Source organism: Ambystoma mexicanum, chromosome 12, assembly GCF_040938575.1.
Source record: "Ambystoma mexicanum isolate Mex_15411 chromosome 12, UKY_AmexF1_1, whole genome shotgun sequence".
Taxonomy (NCBI): domain Eukaryota; kingdom Metazoa; phylum Chordata; class Amphibia; order Caudata; family Ambystomatidae; genus Ambystoma; species Ambystoma mexicanum.
In genome coordinates, this window is record NC_090936.1 from 932,061,872 (window position 1) to 932,076,278 (window position 14,407).

Here is a 14,407-nt window from a genome sequence, read left to right on the forward strand (position 1 = left end):
GTCAAGGGATAAATGGTAGCAGCTAAAAGGATTTAAAGAAAAGCACACGAGAGAGGGAGATAAATACTGAAAAATAAGTATTGATAAATCTATATGGGTTGGATTTTGAATTGAATGATTTGCATGTGTTAACATTAAAGGTTTTGGTTTAACTGAAGTGCAGAGGACGGGTATGCTCATCCTATTTGCATAGAAATGCATCCTAGTCCAGCAGTTAAAAGATGTTGCCTTACATGTGCAGGTGATGCAATCATATTCAAGCACAGCCTCTCAATGGCCATGTGACGCCATCCAATGTCAGTTAATGTCATCAAATTAAATGTTCACCCTCATTTGTCCTATTGCTGCCATTGGATGCCAAGTGCTGCTTTACATGTCCCAGTAACGCCAGTGTATGCAATGCATAGTCACCATATATAAGGTGCAACCCTCACATGTCCAGTTTTTGGTATCATATATTGAGTGCAAGCTGATATGTTACGATCTGGGTTTTACAAAGTGTGTTATCGCCACAAGTGACCTGTTTGGGCTCCTACCAGTGATACTAATGGGCCAGTGAGTGAGAGAGAAGGGTCTAAGCATTGTAATAAGACATCAAAAGATTTGTCTTCAATTTCCTTTTAAAGATGAGAAGCTTGGGTGTTTCTCTCAAATGCCTTAGTAATGCCATCCAATGGCATTTCGTACCTCCTATACATGGACATCGCGCAACGTCCGTTTAAATGAGCCATTTAAAAATGATATCAAGATATCTTAAAGTTCTCCATTTGCTGTGTTTCAAAAAAATAAAAGAAATGTCATTGCGTAAGGTGCATTGAAATGTATGATGTGGCCGCTTCTGTTTTTGTTATTCCATGTAGGAGCGCTCCACAGCAACCTTGGCATCCTTTCATGAGGGGTGGAGGGAAGCAGGAGGAGGAGGAGGGAGGAGCGAGGAGCGTGAGAGGGGATGTGGGTGGGTGGGTGGATGAGGGGAGGGAAGGAGTAGGGAGAATGCCCAAGCGCTGACCCTCTTTGACGGTCCGCACCTTGTCTCTGGAATTGATGCCATGCACGATGGATTCACCATGCCCTAGGAATGCAGGTGTTTTTTTTTCTATGCAGTCAGCTTGCTGCAAAGGAAAGCTCTTGCTTCCGTCAGGAAAATGTACTGCATCTTTTTTTCAGATTCACCTAAAACCTTTGATTTCATGCACTGCTGGGACAGTGCATTCAAAATGCCATCACTGACCGTCCTAATTATCTATATCAGATGTGGTGCTGAATGCAACATTATCTACAGAGGTTCCTACTAGCTCATTAACCCAAAGGTCTTGATGTGAACGTGTGGCAAAGGCGGCCCTTGGCTGCCCTCCATCCAAGGCACAACACCCCAAGAAGTTTCTCCTCTGAGAAGTGTAGTGTGACTGATCAACATACGCCTGTAAAGGATCGTATGGAAAGAGAGGGAAGTCCAAAATACATCAAAAGAGAACAGAGTGCCTCATGCCATTCCTCATTCCCTTATGCCCATAAGAAAGATGCAACATTCTCGTAGCAATCAGGATGAGGAAGACTCTTCAGAGATTCTTCATATTTTTCTTCTTATAAAATGTAATATCCCGCAAACTCATAGGGATGGCAGTGATTACACTTTTTCTTGAAAACATCAGCATCAATGATTTCCGTATTCATGCTGACGGAGAAGCAAGGTCCCACTGTGCTTGTTAAGGCCATAATAGGTCCCTCAAAGATGGGCACCCATACACCAGAGAGCTCTTGTCTCATCTCGAACCTGAAACCCCTTCAGAGCTGAATACTGGGGCAGAGTTACAGATGGTGGTACTTGGTCCCGCCCATTTGACTACATTGATGCAGTAAAAAGGGGCTTACATTGGTTCTCTAGGGATGCCGATTTATACATCCCGGCATCTAGAGTGCTGTTTTGGAACGATGCAGGAGGTGTACAATGAGGAGGGGGACTGTGGCCCTGTTGGTCTCAAACCTATGGAAACATCCCAAGAACACATTCCCGAGGAGTTCCTCTCTGATGAGCCCAACCTACAGGCCTAGCTACTAATCTTGTGGCTACTAGCAGTTTAAACATCTCAGTGGATCTAGACAAGAGGATCTCTCCTTAAGTGCAACCTAATGTGACTTTCCAGAAGGCCAAAGAAAAGATCATTGTGGATTTAGGGCAGTGGGCTGCTTCAAGCCGTGTCTTGGGTTTGATGAACCGGGTGGAGTCATCGCTGATTTCTCAGTAGTGACCTCCTTCCATGTGGCCAGGGGACAGCAGCCTCTACCTGATCCTGACCATGGGGGTGGCTAAATGAGGGAGGATCACATGGGTCAGGGAGACAACCTTCGGGGAGATGTCATAGCTTCATCAGGTGAGGCATGGTATCCCCCATGTTCTCAGGAAAATAATCCTCCCATATCTAATACCTTCATGGCTTATTGTTATACACCCACTACTTCTCCATCGAAGAATAGGGAGATCACCCTCTCCAGATCCACTTATTCAACCAAGACTCATTCACCATATAAGTCTACTGAAAATGTTTATTCAAGCTTTCTGAATGAAATCCCAAAACTGGACTTCCTTTCCCAGAATAACCAAAATACTGGGACGAGGAATAGCAATCGAGCAATACAGAGCGAGTAAGCCCATAAGTCCGGTGAGTACTCTAGTGGTTGCTTGTACACAACTGTGCCTGGTAAGTTTAAAAGGCAAGTGAAGCAGGGAATCCATGTCTGCTGCTGGCGGGAGAGAGCTGTCTTTCCGTGAGGTTGAACAAACCAAAAGGCAATTACCGGTATGGTGGAGCCAGGGGGGGTCACCAGCAAAGAAGGAATAAGCTGCTGTGTGAGAAGGACACACTGCAGGAACGCCAGGAGCCAGCAAACGACTCCTGGGCATTCATAGGTGACCGAGAACAGCGCTTTACTTACTGGAGCCCGTAACGAAGCAGACTTGTTAAGTGGAAGCCGCCAGAGCCAAATATACCAAGAGGCAGCAGTTGCTTGAAGGAAGCAGATGGAAACGCTTCTCTGGTCGACCATGAGGGAATCCAGAAACAGCAAGAGCCACTGAGTCCGCCCAGAGGCAGTGTGTGGAGGACCCCGGGGCGTATCGACTGCCACCCCGAATGCAAGTAAATGAACCGCGAACAAGCAAAAGAGTAAGAACAAATTAACTTAATATTAAAAGGGGAATTAAGTTGCCAACACAACCCTTACAAGCAGATGAATATACATTTTGCAGCTATTGGGGAAACAAGGCCCGGATATATATCCGGAGGACATATTTACAAAGTATATGTGCACCTTTGGGGAAGGGCAGAGAGCCTGTGTGAACACAAGTGGTTGAATACAAGAAACCCTGGCAGGAGAGTATACTAGGCAATCACAAGTGTGTGAAAGCCCATAGTCCTTGTAGAAGAACTTTCCAGGCAACTAATCCTGTGTGTAATAAAGAACTCCTGAGAAGAAACATCAGGCCTGGGAAAAGAACTAAGAGACATAATTGCAAAGTCAGACAAGTTTGTAGGTCAATACAGTTGTGAGCCAAGAAAGGCACAAGGAACTGTTAGATGAGAAACTTCAGAGAACAAAGAGGAATCCAGGGGAAAGAAACCACCCTCTGGAGCCAGGACCTTTATCTGTGAAGCACATTTGTGTTGGAGCCATTTTATCTTTTGTGAACACTTTTCTAAACCTCCCCAGATTAAATACATGTTTCTGTTTCACCTTAAAGTTTAGTTTTGGTGCGAGGGTCAGAATAGAACTAAGTACACAGGACCGTTTATATTTTGGACATTCTGACACTGACAGATCCTTAGTTTTGGTTATAGATGGGGAAATTCCTCTTAGAGCATGGTCGGAGAGGCATGTTCCCAACCCCTTTTTATTTCAATAAAATTCTTTAACCAAAATCATGGACAACTTGTGTTGGAGTTTCATTCCTGACTTCACACAATTGGCGGATAGATATCCTAACTAGGGGCCTTCCAAAGGAGACGTTGCTTTTAGTCAAAGAAAGACTTAAAAACTCTGTTATTCTCTAAAATCTGGCTTTCGACTCCCTCTCCATTCCTGCCACTGCCATCTGGTCTTAAACTCTGCCTATTTGTGGTTTTTTGTCTGTCTGAATCACTGTCCGCGCCCTAATGCCTCTGGGTCCATTGTGCGCATTACAAAAAAATAAAGTAAAAGTAAAGTGTGGTTGACGGTTTTGGAGTTCTAACAACGTTTTTTCTCCGCCTCTACTGTAACAATAGAAATGGCAAAAAATATAAGCAGGCTCTTCTGAATCTATGCACTTACATGCCACGCCAAAGAGCCTTGACGTCCAGGTGGGCATCCACATAGGGAGAGTAAACAACTTTCCATGTTCACTTTTGTGGCTTGAAGTGTGGTCTTTAAGGCCATAAACCCATCCTGTGCACAGCCCACGTATGTACACATTCTATGAAAGTCTGTTGCAGAAGCGATGGAGAAGCTCTTGGTGTCAGGTTTAAGACTTGCCTGAGGTTTGGTTGCAGATGTAGTGCGAGTGCTGGTTGCGTGCTTGTGCCACAACTGGGACTCCATCAGAGGGGGACAATCCTCTCTGGGTGGCACTCTGTCTGGCAAGACTGCAACACACCAAGTAACGTCAGGTGAAAAAACCTTGAATGGTGTTTGAAGGTGGCACTGGTAGAGCAGTATCCCAAGGATGTATACAGGGTCCAGCAATTGGTATAGAAAGGTGCAACGCAAGATGCACAGGAGTGCAGGAAGGCTGGGACCAAATCGGGAGAAGCTGCCAGAGAACTGGAAACGTAAACAAGGAGAAGTCAGGAAGGCCGCAACCAACAGACAACGGAAGAACAAAGTAAGGAGAGCGCCGAGTTAAGGTGTCTGTACCTAGCACTGAGGCACACAGCTTGGTGTTTTCCGGTGATTGAAATACACAGGATTCCGTGAACTCTGGGCTGAGCTGCTAGAACGTTGCGCCACAGCTGGTGAGGCACGTATGATATCGTACATCTCACATCCGGTGCCATGTTGGATGAGGCAGAAGGTGCTTTGTAAGCCGTGCGAAGAATTAAACGATATAGGTTCTTCCACCTATGCCACAAGGACCAACGCAGGGCACGGCAAAGCGTGACCGTTCGAGGGAAACATTTAGGGTGAGGTTTAATGTATTAGTCATAAATGATATACAGCTTGCGTGTCAGGCATTAGTTTTATGTTCTTAGATCACCAGGGTTTTATTTGCTGAGTATTTTGCCGCATATTTTCAGCTGGAAAATGTTCAGGGGGTTTCCCCCAAAACTCCCTTCCCTATTATCTAGTCCCTATTTCCCACACACACTTGTTGGGTTTGTTTGGAAGATTTCGGCTGCGGAGGATATCCCGAAGCTAAGCCTTTTATACTGGAATAGACCCAGGTGTGTTACGAATGTCGTGATGTACCTGGATTCGGGAGCAATCTCAATTTGATGATAGCCTTTCGTGAGGTCCAATTTCGAGAAAACCTGTGCCCCGTGGAGGAGGTGTATCATGTCAATGATCCTGGGCGCCTGGTGCCTTTCCCTCTCAATGGCCACATTGGCTCTCCTCATGTCGACACACAGGCGTATCGATCCGTGTGGTGACTTCTTGGGGACGGGAACGATGGGGGACACCCATGGGATGGGCCCTGAGACTGGTTCAATGACGTTGAGCTTGATTAGCTTGTCTAGCTCCTCTTCGACCTGGTGTTGTATGTTTATCGGGGTGCCCCTGTAGTGCTGGGCGACGGGCGGTATCCTCGGATTTTAGTGCAGCTGTACCTTTCGATGTTTTAGTTTTCCTAGGCCTTTGAACAGATTGGGGAATGTCTGTTCAATGGCGTCCGGTCTGGCGAAGTATTTATGGGCCATAGGCTGATACAGTATGTGCACCAGACCCATCTCGACGGCTGTCTTAAAGCTGAGGATGCACCCGCTGTTGGCTTCCGTCTTCAGGATGTGTAGCGTGATCTTTGCCGCGTGCGACTTGTGCAGCCACCATGCTGATATTGTTCCTTTGCATGGGAGCGGGGTTGTAGCTTCATAAGGGTATATGTCCACTGACGCCTTTCGGATCTTTGGGGGGTTGGTGAGTGAGTTGTACGCCTGTTCACTTATTATGTTAACTGTCGCCCCCGTATCTATGAGGAATTCCAGAGGTGTGTTGTTGACTTGTAGAAGGAGCGTCGGACTGTGTTGGGTGGCTGTGGCGTTGTTGAGTGCCCACACGTACCCTTTTTTCCGTTGATCGTCCTCTGACGACTGGGATTCGCTGCCTGATGGGGATCTCATCTCAATGTACCGGACGAACCGTCTTCTTTGTGATCGCCTTGATCCGTCAGATGGCCTTCTGTCATCTCTGGTGTAGGAGCTCCTTCGAGGTTTTTCTTCTCTCCGGGGTCCCGTCTGGTCGTCTTCTCCTCTGCCTGCTGGTGGGCTGTGTCGCAAGCTTCTCCTGCTCTCCTGTTGTCTCGGTCTGCTGGGTCCCTGTCCCGGCGGATTCTTGCAGACGGCTCTGTAGTGGTCCATTCCGCCACAGGCGGTGCACTTTTGTCCTACTGCTGGGCAGTCACCCACGTGTGGATACTCGAACCCGCATCTGTAGCACGTGGCGTCTGTTCCTTTCCCTCCCGGTGAGGGCGCAGTATGCAGTCTGTTAATGTCATCTGCATTCGGTGTCGGGTGTTGAATGGTGACCTTGCCTAGGCTGTCGAGCTGCGACTCAACTGCGGCTTCCATCCTGGCAAGTGCGAGGATTTCCTCGAGGGACCTTTGTTTTTGGAGTAGCTGCTTCCTGAAAGGCTGCAAGATGCAGCCGGCTATGACTTGGGATCTTAGCGCCTCGTCATTTGAGTACCTATGGAATTCACAGTACTTTAACTTGATGCGTAGGCGCATCACAAAGTTATCAAGGGACTCTCCTTTTTCCTGTCTAGTAGTGTGAAAGACATGGCGCTCGTAGTCAATGTTTGTATGGGGCGTGAAGTATTCTGATAGCTTCCCATGTAGTTCTCCATAGGTGACCGTGTCTGCGTTCATCAGTTCACCTGCGATGTCCCTGACAGCGGGGCCTACTGTCATGAATAGGGTGTTTTTCAGCATCGCGTCATCGGTCAAGCCGATTGCCCCCGTGTAAAATTTAAAATCCCTGAGCCATATGACCCATCTGGGTCCTAGGTTGGAAGTGTCTCTAACATCAAAAGGGCCCGGTAAGGGTAAGTTTTGTGCGGCGGTACCTGATGTTGGTGCCTGTTGGGGGCCATCAGCCACGGCTCCAGATCCGTCCGATGAGGAGGCAACGGGGCTCGCTGGGGCCGACATGTCCGCTGTAGTGGACACCAGGCATGCCTATGCAGACTTCTGCCGTGCTGTGCTGTCGCCCTCAGCATGTGTTGGTGGTGTGCAGCCTCTTCGCGGGCTGTTGCGTGTCCTTTTGTGCTGTCCCCCGGGTCCCTGGCACTTCTTGGGGCCTCCTGCCGACTGCGGGTTGATGTGAGGGGGGGGCGGGACCAGCCCCCGCACCTGCCAGCGGGTCCGCGTTCGCCTCACAGAGCACGAACGCGCCCGCGCCCACGTGGTGTTTGCGAGGGGCCGCTTCCCTCCTTGGCACTCCGTGCCTGCGGCAGATCCGGCGGGTCCCTGTTCCCGTGAGGTGCGCCGATGCGCCACGCCGCTCGACTGCGGACCTCCTTGGCACCCCCAGGCCTTCGGAGCGGAGGTGCGCCGACACGCTGCACCCGCTCACCTGCGGGCCTCCTGTGGACCCCTCGTCTCCAAATGTTGGGTTTTGCGCGGGCCCCGTAAACCGCTTGGCACAAAGGTCACACGGGAGCCGGGATACATGCAACCTCTTTATTCGTCGGTCACACAGGAACTGCCCCAACATTTCCCTGCCCCCTCCCTAGCCCAACGTCACTTCCCCTTGTCCGGGGAACTAAGACCGCAACGGCGGTCTGCCCACACAACGATGCGGGGGGCTGCAGAGCCCTCAGTAACAACCTGACAACACTGCCCCTTGTATCCCCTTACTGAAACTCCCTCCCCTATATTTTTCAATTCGTTTTTTCGGCTAAAAATGTACAGCAAAAAACTCAGCGGAAAAAAAAAACTGGGAAAGTAACAACGTTGTACCCCGGCCTTACAAGCAGGTTGTGAAATAGCAGATTGTATGAACCCAGCAGTTGCCAGTGCATCTGTTATTAGATGACATTCATGGATGAGCACATACGCTTTCACAGAGACCTAAAATTCCTTGGAAATATGTAAAGCTTTTACCTTGAAATTGGTAGCATTGGATGTGTAACGGCCACCAAAATCTTCTCCATCCTGATAACCCACTTTTTCCAGAGGCCTTGCCTTCATACACTATACCTCTTCGTGCATAGGAGCAAGACCCATTTTGCAGATCTGAAGGGAACTCTAAGGCATTGCACCTGCCAATCCAGAGCTCAGGGTGCCCTGGAAAACTACACTGAGTACCACTGCTCCCTCTTCATCTGCCATCCCAAAACCGCTTTCCTATACCCTTGGAGCACTTGAAGCGGGTGGGGCAAGAATCTCGAAGGTTTATATAAGAATCGCATTTTACTTCTTCCAGCGCTTGGACGTTGCAAACAGTTGTCCAAGGTATTGTCTCCCTTCAATCTGGAAACAATCCAAAGTCCCAGCAGTTACCTTTGCTGGACCCATTAATGTTGGGCAAATTCTGTTCCCTTTTGGTTGACTATATAGTTGCACTCATGTTAGGGAGAATTCTCCAGAAAGGCTAATTTCCCTTACCTACTGAGTCCCTGAGCAGCTTTGCTGGATTTCTAGGATTTATTTTTTTCACCTGGTAAAAGAGTGAACCTTTTTTTCCCACTCTTACATGTGTTTTGCTGCGTGTTTTACATTTTTGTGTTCATAGACTGTGGAGCCTCACCTACTCCATAGGCATCTTTTTTACTGTGTGTCACACAGCACCTTTAGTGCCGTGACACAGGTTTGTCTTTTTCAGACTTCCTACTCTAAACTTCATATTCTGGGACTGACTACTGTCTCCCAGAACATGTAAAGTTGCCATTGACTTTATTAGTCTTTTTAAATTCACAGACCCAGCACAAACTATCTTACATAGAGTACTGGAAAGGGTTAATAGTTATCCCTTTTTGGCTCTCTCATATGGTACATTATTTCGTTCCCCTTTCTTTAAGATTTGGCTGGTGGCAGTGGTTTCTACCATATTTTTGCTACCGCGGTCTATGTAAATAGCCTTGGTACTGTTTTAGGGCATCTTGGTAGCCTCCAACTTAAATCCGATGGACCCCATTTACTTTTATTTGGTTCCGGTTGGGTTTATTCACCATTTCTTTTTGTAAAGGTCTGTCTCGTGTTTTACTCTGCGCGCCAAACCAGGTTTGGTTCCTTCAGAAGCCCTCCTTAGGTGCCTGAAAGTCTGGGGGGGGACAGGATGTGAGGGAGGGGTTTTAGGCCCCCTGCACAGGGTTCCCTTGGAAACCCATGTCACACTCTGGCTTGATTGGCTAGGTGACAGTCCTTCCAGGACAGCCACCCTGCTGTGTGATTGACAGCCAGGCTGTGTGAATGGGGGGAAAACTGCATGAAAAGCAGGTCTCTGGGACTAGGAAGGCAGAGTTGCCACTGGATCGAGAGAACTGAAGAGAAGCTGAAAGAAGAGCACCACTACCACGACTGAACCTCCCGGTGAAGCCCTGCTGCGGGTCCGAATCTCCAAACTTCGACGACAGAGAAGATATGCAAGGAATCTTCCCTTGAGCTGGTGGGACCAACCAGTTTGCCAAACACCAAGCAAGGCCTCCCTCCACTGGTTGAATTTGCTGTGCACAGCTGCAGTGAACCGGATAGCCAGGAGGACCGGACCTAGTTCGGGTTTTAAGGAGCGCACCTTTTATTTGTTTCTTTGCTCTACTGCTGGTTTCTTCCCTGGGCAGTGCAGGACCCTCCATCCAGTTTTCCTACGTCGTGTCAGTCTGGCAGTCGTTTCAGGAACCGTGAGCCTGCAGGACCTACCAGGAACTTCTGCCTCAGCTACAGCCGCCTTCTTCATTTACGGTACTGTTCTAACCCGGTTGTTCGTTCCGTCCGACCGCAGTGAAAGTGTTTGAAATCTTTCGCCAATCCGAGGGCTTGTCCTTCTCTACTCTTCTTAATAATTTTTCCTTCGACCAACTTCGTTTCGAACTCTTGGCAAAGACTTAACCGCGAACTGCTCTGAACTGTGTGATCCTCTGCAAAGACTCTGAACCATTAACATTGGCCCAGGCCTATTCATTTGAATCCTAGTTGTAGTAAGCCTTCTCTAGATTGACCTGCCTACTTAATTGTTGGTGCTGCTTAATTCTGTATAACCTTGTCTTTCCCTGCCTTTTTAAATTGCTTGAGTGCCATTTTGCTCACACTTCATTTTGAGCTTAACTTTTCCAGAATTCATTGGGTGTTGTGTAGTGTATTAAGAGTGATTTTTCTGCTGCTGCTTTATTTAGTGAATCGTTTTACAACTGATGTGTAAATAAATGTATATTCTTTTACTCAGAAACCTTGAATCAGTGTTTGTTTGAACCATAGTAATTGCTGTCCTTTGTGTAACTGTTGATACTGCTCACTTTACTCTTGCGATAAGTCTGGCTGCTCAGCCATCGCTACCACTTTACTGTGTAGTACAGGCTTGTATCAAAGGTGAATTTGCACTTGCTCTTGTAGTCTTAATTGCGTATGGTGTCCCCAAATTGTACTGCATATGAGTCTGCCTAACAACCCAGTGATGGAAAGCGGAAAGTTATGCTACTCCCTTATTTTGCCAGTCCCCAAAAAGGATCGGGATTGCATCCAATTTGGATTTGCTAATCTGGAAACATTTATCGGGATTGAAAAGTTCAAGATGCTCACCCCTTCTCAGATCATTCAAGCAGTAGCCTTTCCGGGCGGGCTGGTGTAGCGGGAAATGGGGAAGAGGTCAAGCTGAGCAGGATTTGGTCCTTGGTTCAATCACGGTTGCACGTGTGGCTGATCTGACTGGCTCTAAAGGTCCTTTTCCCTTTCATTATGGTGAAGAGTATCCTGATCTTAACAGACGGCACAGTGGCCATGCGTTACCTCAACAAGCGAAGGGATGTAGTGGTCACTGCCCCTTTGCAGGGAAGGAATGCAGCTCTGGTTCTGGGCCTTGGAGAACAACATTGTCCTGTTGTAGGCCCATTTTTCTGGGATGGCAAATTTTGTGGTGGATGCTCTGAGTAGACGGGGCCCGGTCTCTCATGAGTTGGAGCTTTACAAGGAGGTTCTTGTGGAATTATTCAGCCTTTAACATGTCTTTGTCAAGTTGGGAAGCACGAGAGGGCTGCGTACCTGGTTTCTTGGTCTTTGATCTTGCCGAGGTCGCCAGTCTGTATCCAGTGGAAAGATGAGCTTGTGGCACGAGAGACCAGCCTCTCCGCCACCCAAAAACTGATACTGGGTGGAGGATGGGCCGATTCCCAATGTCACGGAAAGCACTCTCCTGATTAACATGACGAAGGGACTGTGCCAGCACAGGCAGGAGAGGCTACGGTCTTGTTGCAGATCACAGGCTGGGATGGAGTCCGTTGGAATAAGGTCCAAAGTACGTGAACTGAAGTGGAGGTCTAAGATTCCGGCGTGGCAGGTATATTCTTGGTCCACAGGAACGGATGAAGAGGGTAAGGCCGGACAGGAAAGGAAGGAACCAAGGCTGAGCAGGAGATCTAACTGAAGGAGCCCGAACGGTTACTCTAGGGCAGCAATTGCTGGGGACCTTGGTCAGTGTATGCTGGCAGACCCAGGGAGGTCCAGGTAAAAGTATGCTGGCAAATCCTGAGTTTATTCTGGTAAGTTGCTGGCAGAGCCAGGGGAACCCAAGTATGGTAAGCTGGCAGGCCCAGGGAGAACCCAGGTAAGGTAAGCTGGCAGGCCCAGGGAGATCCCAGGTAAGATAAGCTGGCAGCCCAGGGAGAACCCAGGTAAGGTATGCTGGCAGGCCCAGGGAGATCCCAGGTAAGGTAAGCTGGCAGGCCCAGGGAGAAATTCAGGTAAGGTAAGCAGGCAGCCCCAGGGAGGAACTCAGGTAAGGTAGTCTGCAGGCGAAGGGAGGAATTCAGGTAAAAGTAGCAGGCAGCCCAGAGCAGGCAGCCCCAGGGAAGAACTCAGGTAAGGTAGACTGCAGGCCCAGGGAGGAATTCAGGTAAGGTAGCAGGCAGCCCAGAGTGGGCTCAGGTGAGTGGCAGGCAGCTCAGGTAGGAAGCTCGCAGAACGAAGCAAACCGCGTTGAGACGCGGCTTGCCTCGAACTGCGGCTCCTTTTATGGGTCGCCGGCGCCTGTGAGGCTTGGAACGCAAGCCGCTTCACCTCCGGGCGCCGGCGTATCCAAAGCGAGTCCTGGAAGGCAAGCCCTTCCTAAGGCTCGAGCCCAGTCCACGGCGCATGCGCGGAACCGAGACAGAGGTCTTTCGCGCATGCGCCGTAGCCCTCCGGCCCCGACACCCAACGCTCTCCCTCTGGCGAGCCCCCAAGCGCGGAAGCACGGGTAGACTTGCCAGGAGGTGAAGGGACGAGCGGGCACGGCGGACCCCGGTCTCCAATGTGGCGTGACACTATGCCCCCTCCCAGGAAGGCCCGGGGCCCTGGGTTTCCAAGGAAACTGTCCATAGAACTTACGCACCAAGCGGGGAGCGTGAACATGTCGATGTGGTTCCCAAGTACGATCACAAGGTGGGTACCATTTCCAATCCACCAAATAGTGGAGCACCCCCCTGCGATAACGAGCATCGCAGATCTCCTGAACCTCAAATTCCGGGACACAATGACTGAGGTTGGGCGAGGACAGGAGCGGCCGTAGGTATCGACAACATAAGGTTTCAACAAGGAGACATGAAAAACTGGGTGTACATGCCAAGAGGGGGGTAACTGGAGATGGAATGCTACTGAGGACAGCCGCTTGGTAATAGTGAATGGACCAAAATAACGGGGAGCCAGTTTGGTAGGCAAATTGCGAAGCGGAAGGTTCCTAGAGGATAACCAAACCTTGTCCCCGACTTGAAAATCTGGTTCCACACTCCTCTTCCTGTCCGCCTGAGCCTTCATCCGATCCTTGGTTTCTCTCAGGATCTTGCGTGCCAACTCCTGTTGCTGTTGGATGCTTGAGACCAGGGCATCAGCAGATGGAACAGTACTGGTGGGTACGGGATGGAAGGGCAGCACTTTGGGATGTTGGCCAGTTGAGCAGAAGAATGGACTGACCCCAATGGAGGCATGAACAGTATTGTTATAGGATACTTCAGCAAGGTCTAACCCAGCCTTCCAGTTGGACTGAGTAGCGTTAGCAAAACAGCAGAGGTACTCCTCCAACGTCTGATCAGTCCTTTCGGTGAGCCCATTGGTCTGTGGGTGATAACCCGAGCTTAGAGCTCTATGAATTCCTAGATGGCCACACACCTTACTCCAAAAAGAAGAGATGAACTGGGAGCCACGGTCTGAAATGATCTTTTCCGGAAGGCCATGTAATCGATAAATGTCATGCAGAAACGCAGAAGCCATTTGGGTCGCCGTAGGAATCTTGTTAAATGGAATGAAATGAGCTAATTTGGTGAAACCATCCACAACAACCAGTATGCAGGTAAATCCTTCGGAAGGGGGCAGATCCACAATGAAGTCCGTGGCGATGGTATGCCACGGGTAGGGTGCCACTTCAGTAGGTACCAGCAATCCCAACGGCCGTCTTCTCGGAATCTTGCACTGGGCACAAACAGGACAGCTTTCGACGTATTTCTGAACTTCGGTAGCCCATCCAGGCCACCAAAACTGTCGGGATATCAATTCTCGAGTAGCTCTCATTCCTCGATGTCCTCCGATAGGTGAATCGTGAAATCCATGCAATATGCTTTCTCGGATTGTTCCCTTAGGAATGTACAGCCGTTTCCGGAAAAACAAGAGCCCATCATGTTCGTACACTGACCGACGTCTAAGAAGGGCCGACCTTTCAGGATCCGTCCAGGTGGCGTCAGCGATTGACTCAAGGTAAGGTGACAAAGTCAGTAAAAAATGCTGAGGGTAAATCAGTGGCTGATTCGGACAGGCCGTCTCTACCTCTTTCTCCAGGGACCGGGAGAGAGCATCTGCTTTCAGGTTGGAGGTTCCCGGAACGTAAGTGACATGAAACACAAACAGAGAGAAAAAGAAGGCCCACCTGGCTTGACGAGGCGTTCGACATTGCAAGGAGCGTAGGTACTGCAAATTGCGATGATCAGTCCGAACTTCCACTGAAAAACGAGCTCCGAGTAGATGATGTCTCCATTCCTCAAAAGCGGTCTTAATAGCCAACAGTTCCTTTTCAATAACCGCGTAGTTTCTCTCTCGCT

The 14,407-nt window shown here is 49.2% G+C and overlaps 1 protein-coding gene across 4 annotated transcripts in view; it reads left to right on the plus strand.

The window, feature by feature from the left end:
• The window catches only part of LOC138514122 (protein NEDD1-like), a 1,166,279-nt gene that overhangs the window by 184,188 nt on the left and 967,684 nt on the right, over positions 1-14,407 (plus strand). The window lies entirely within an intron of this gene.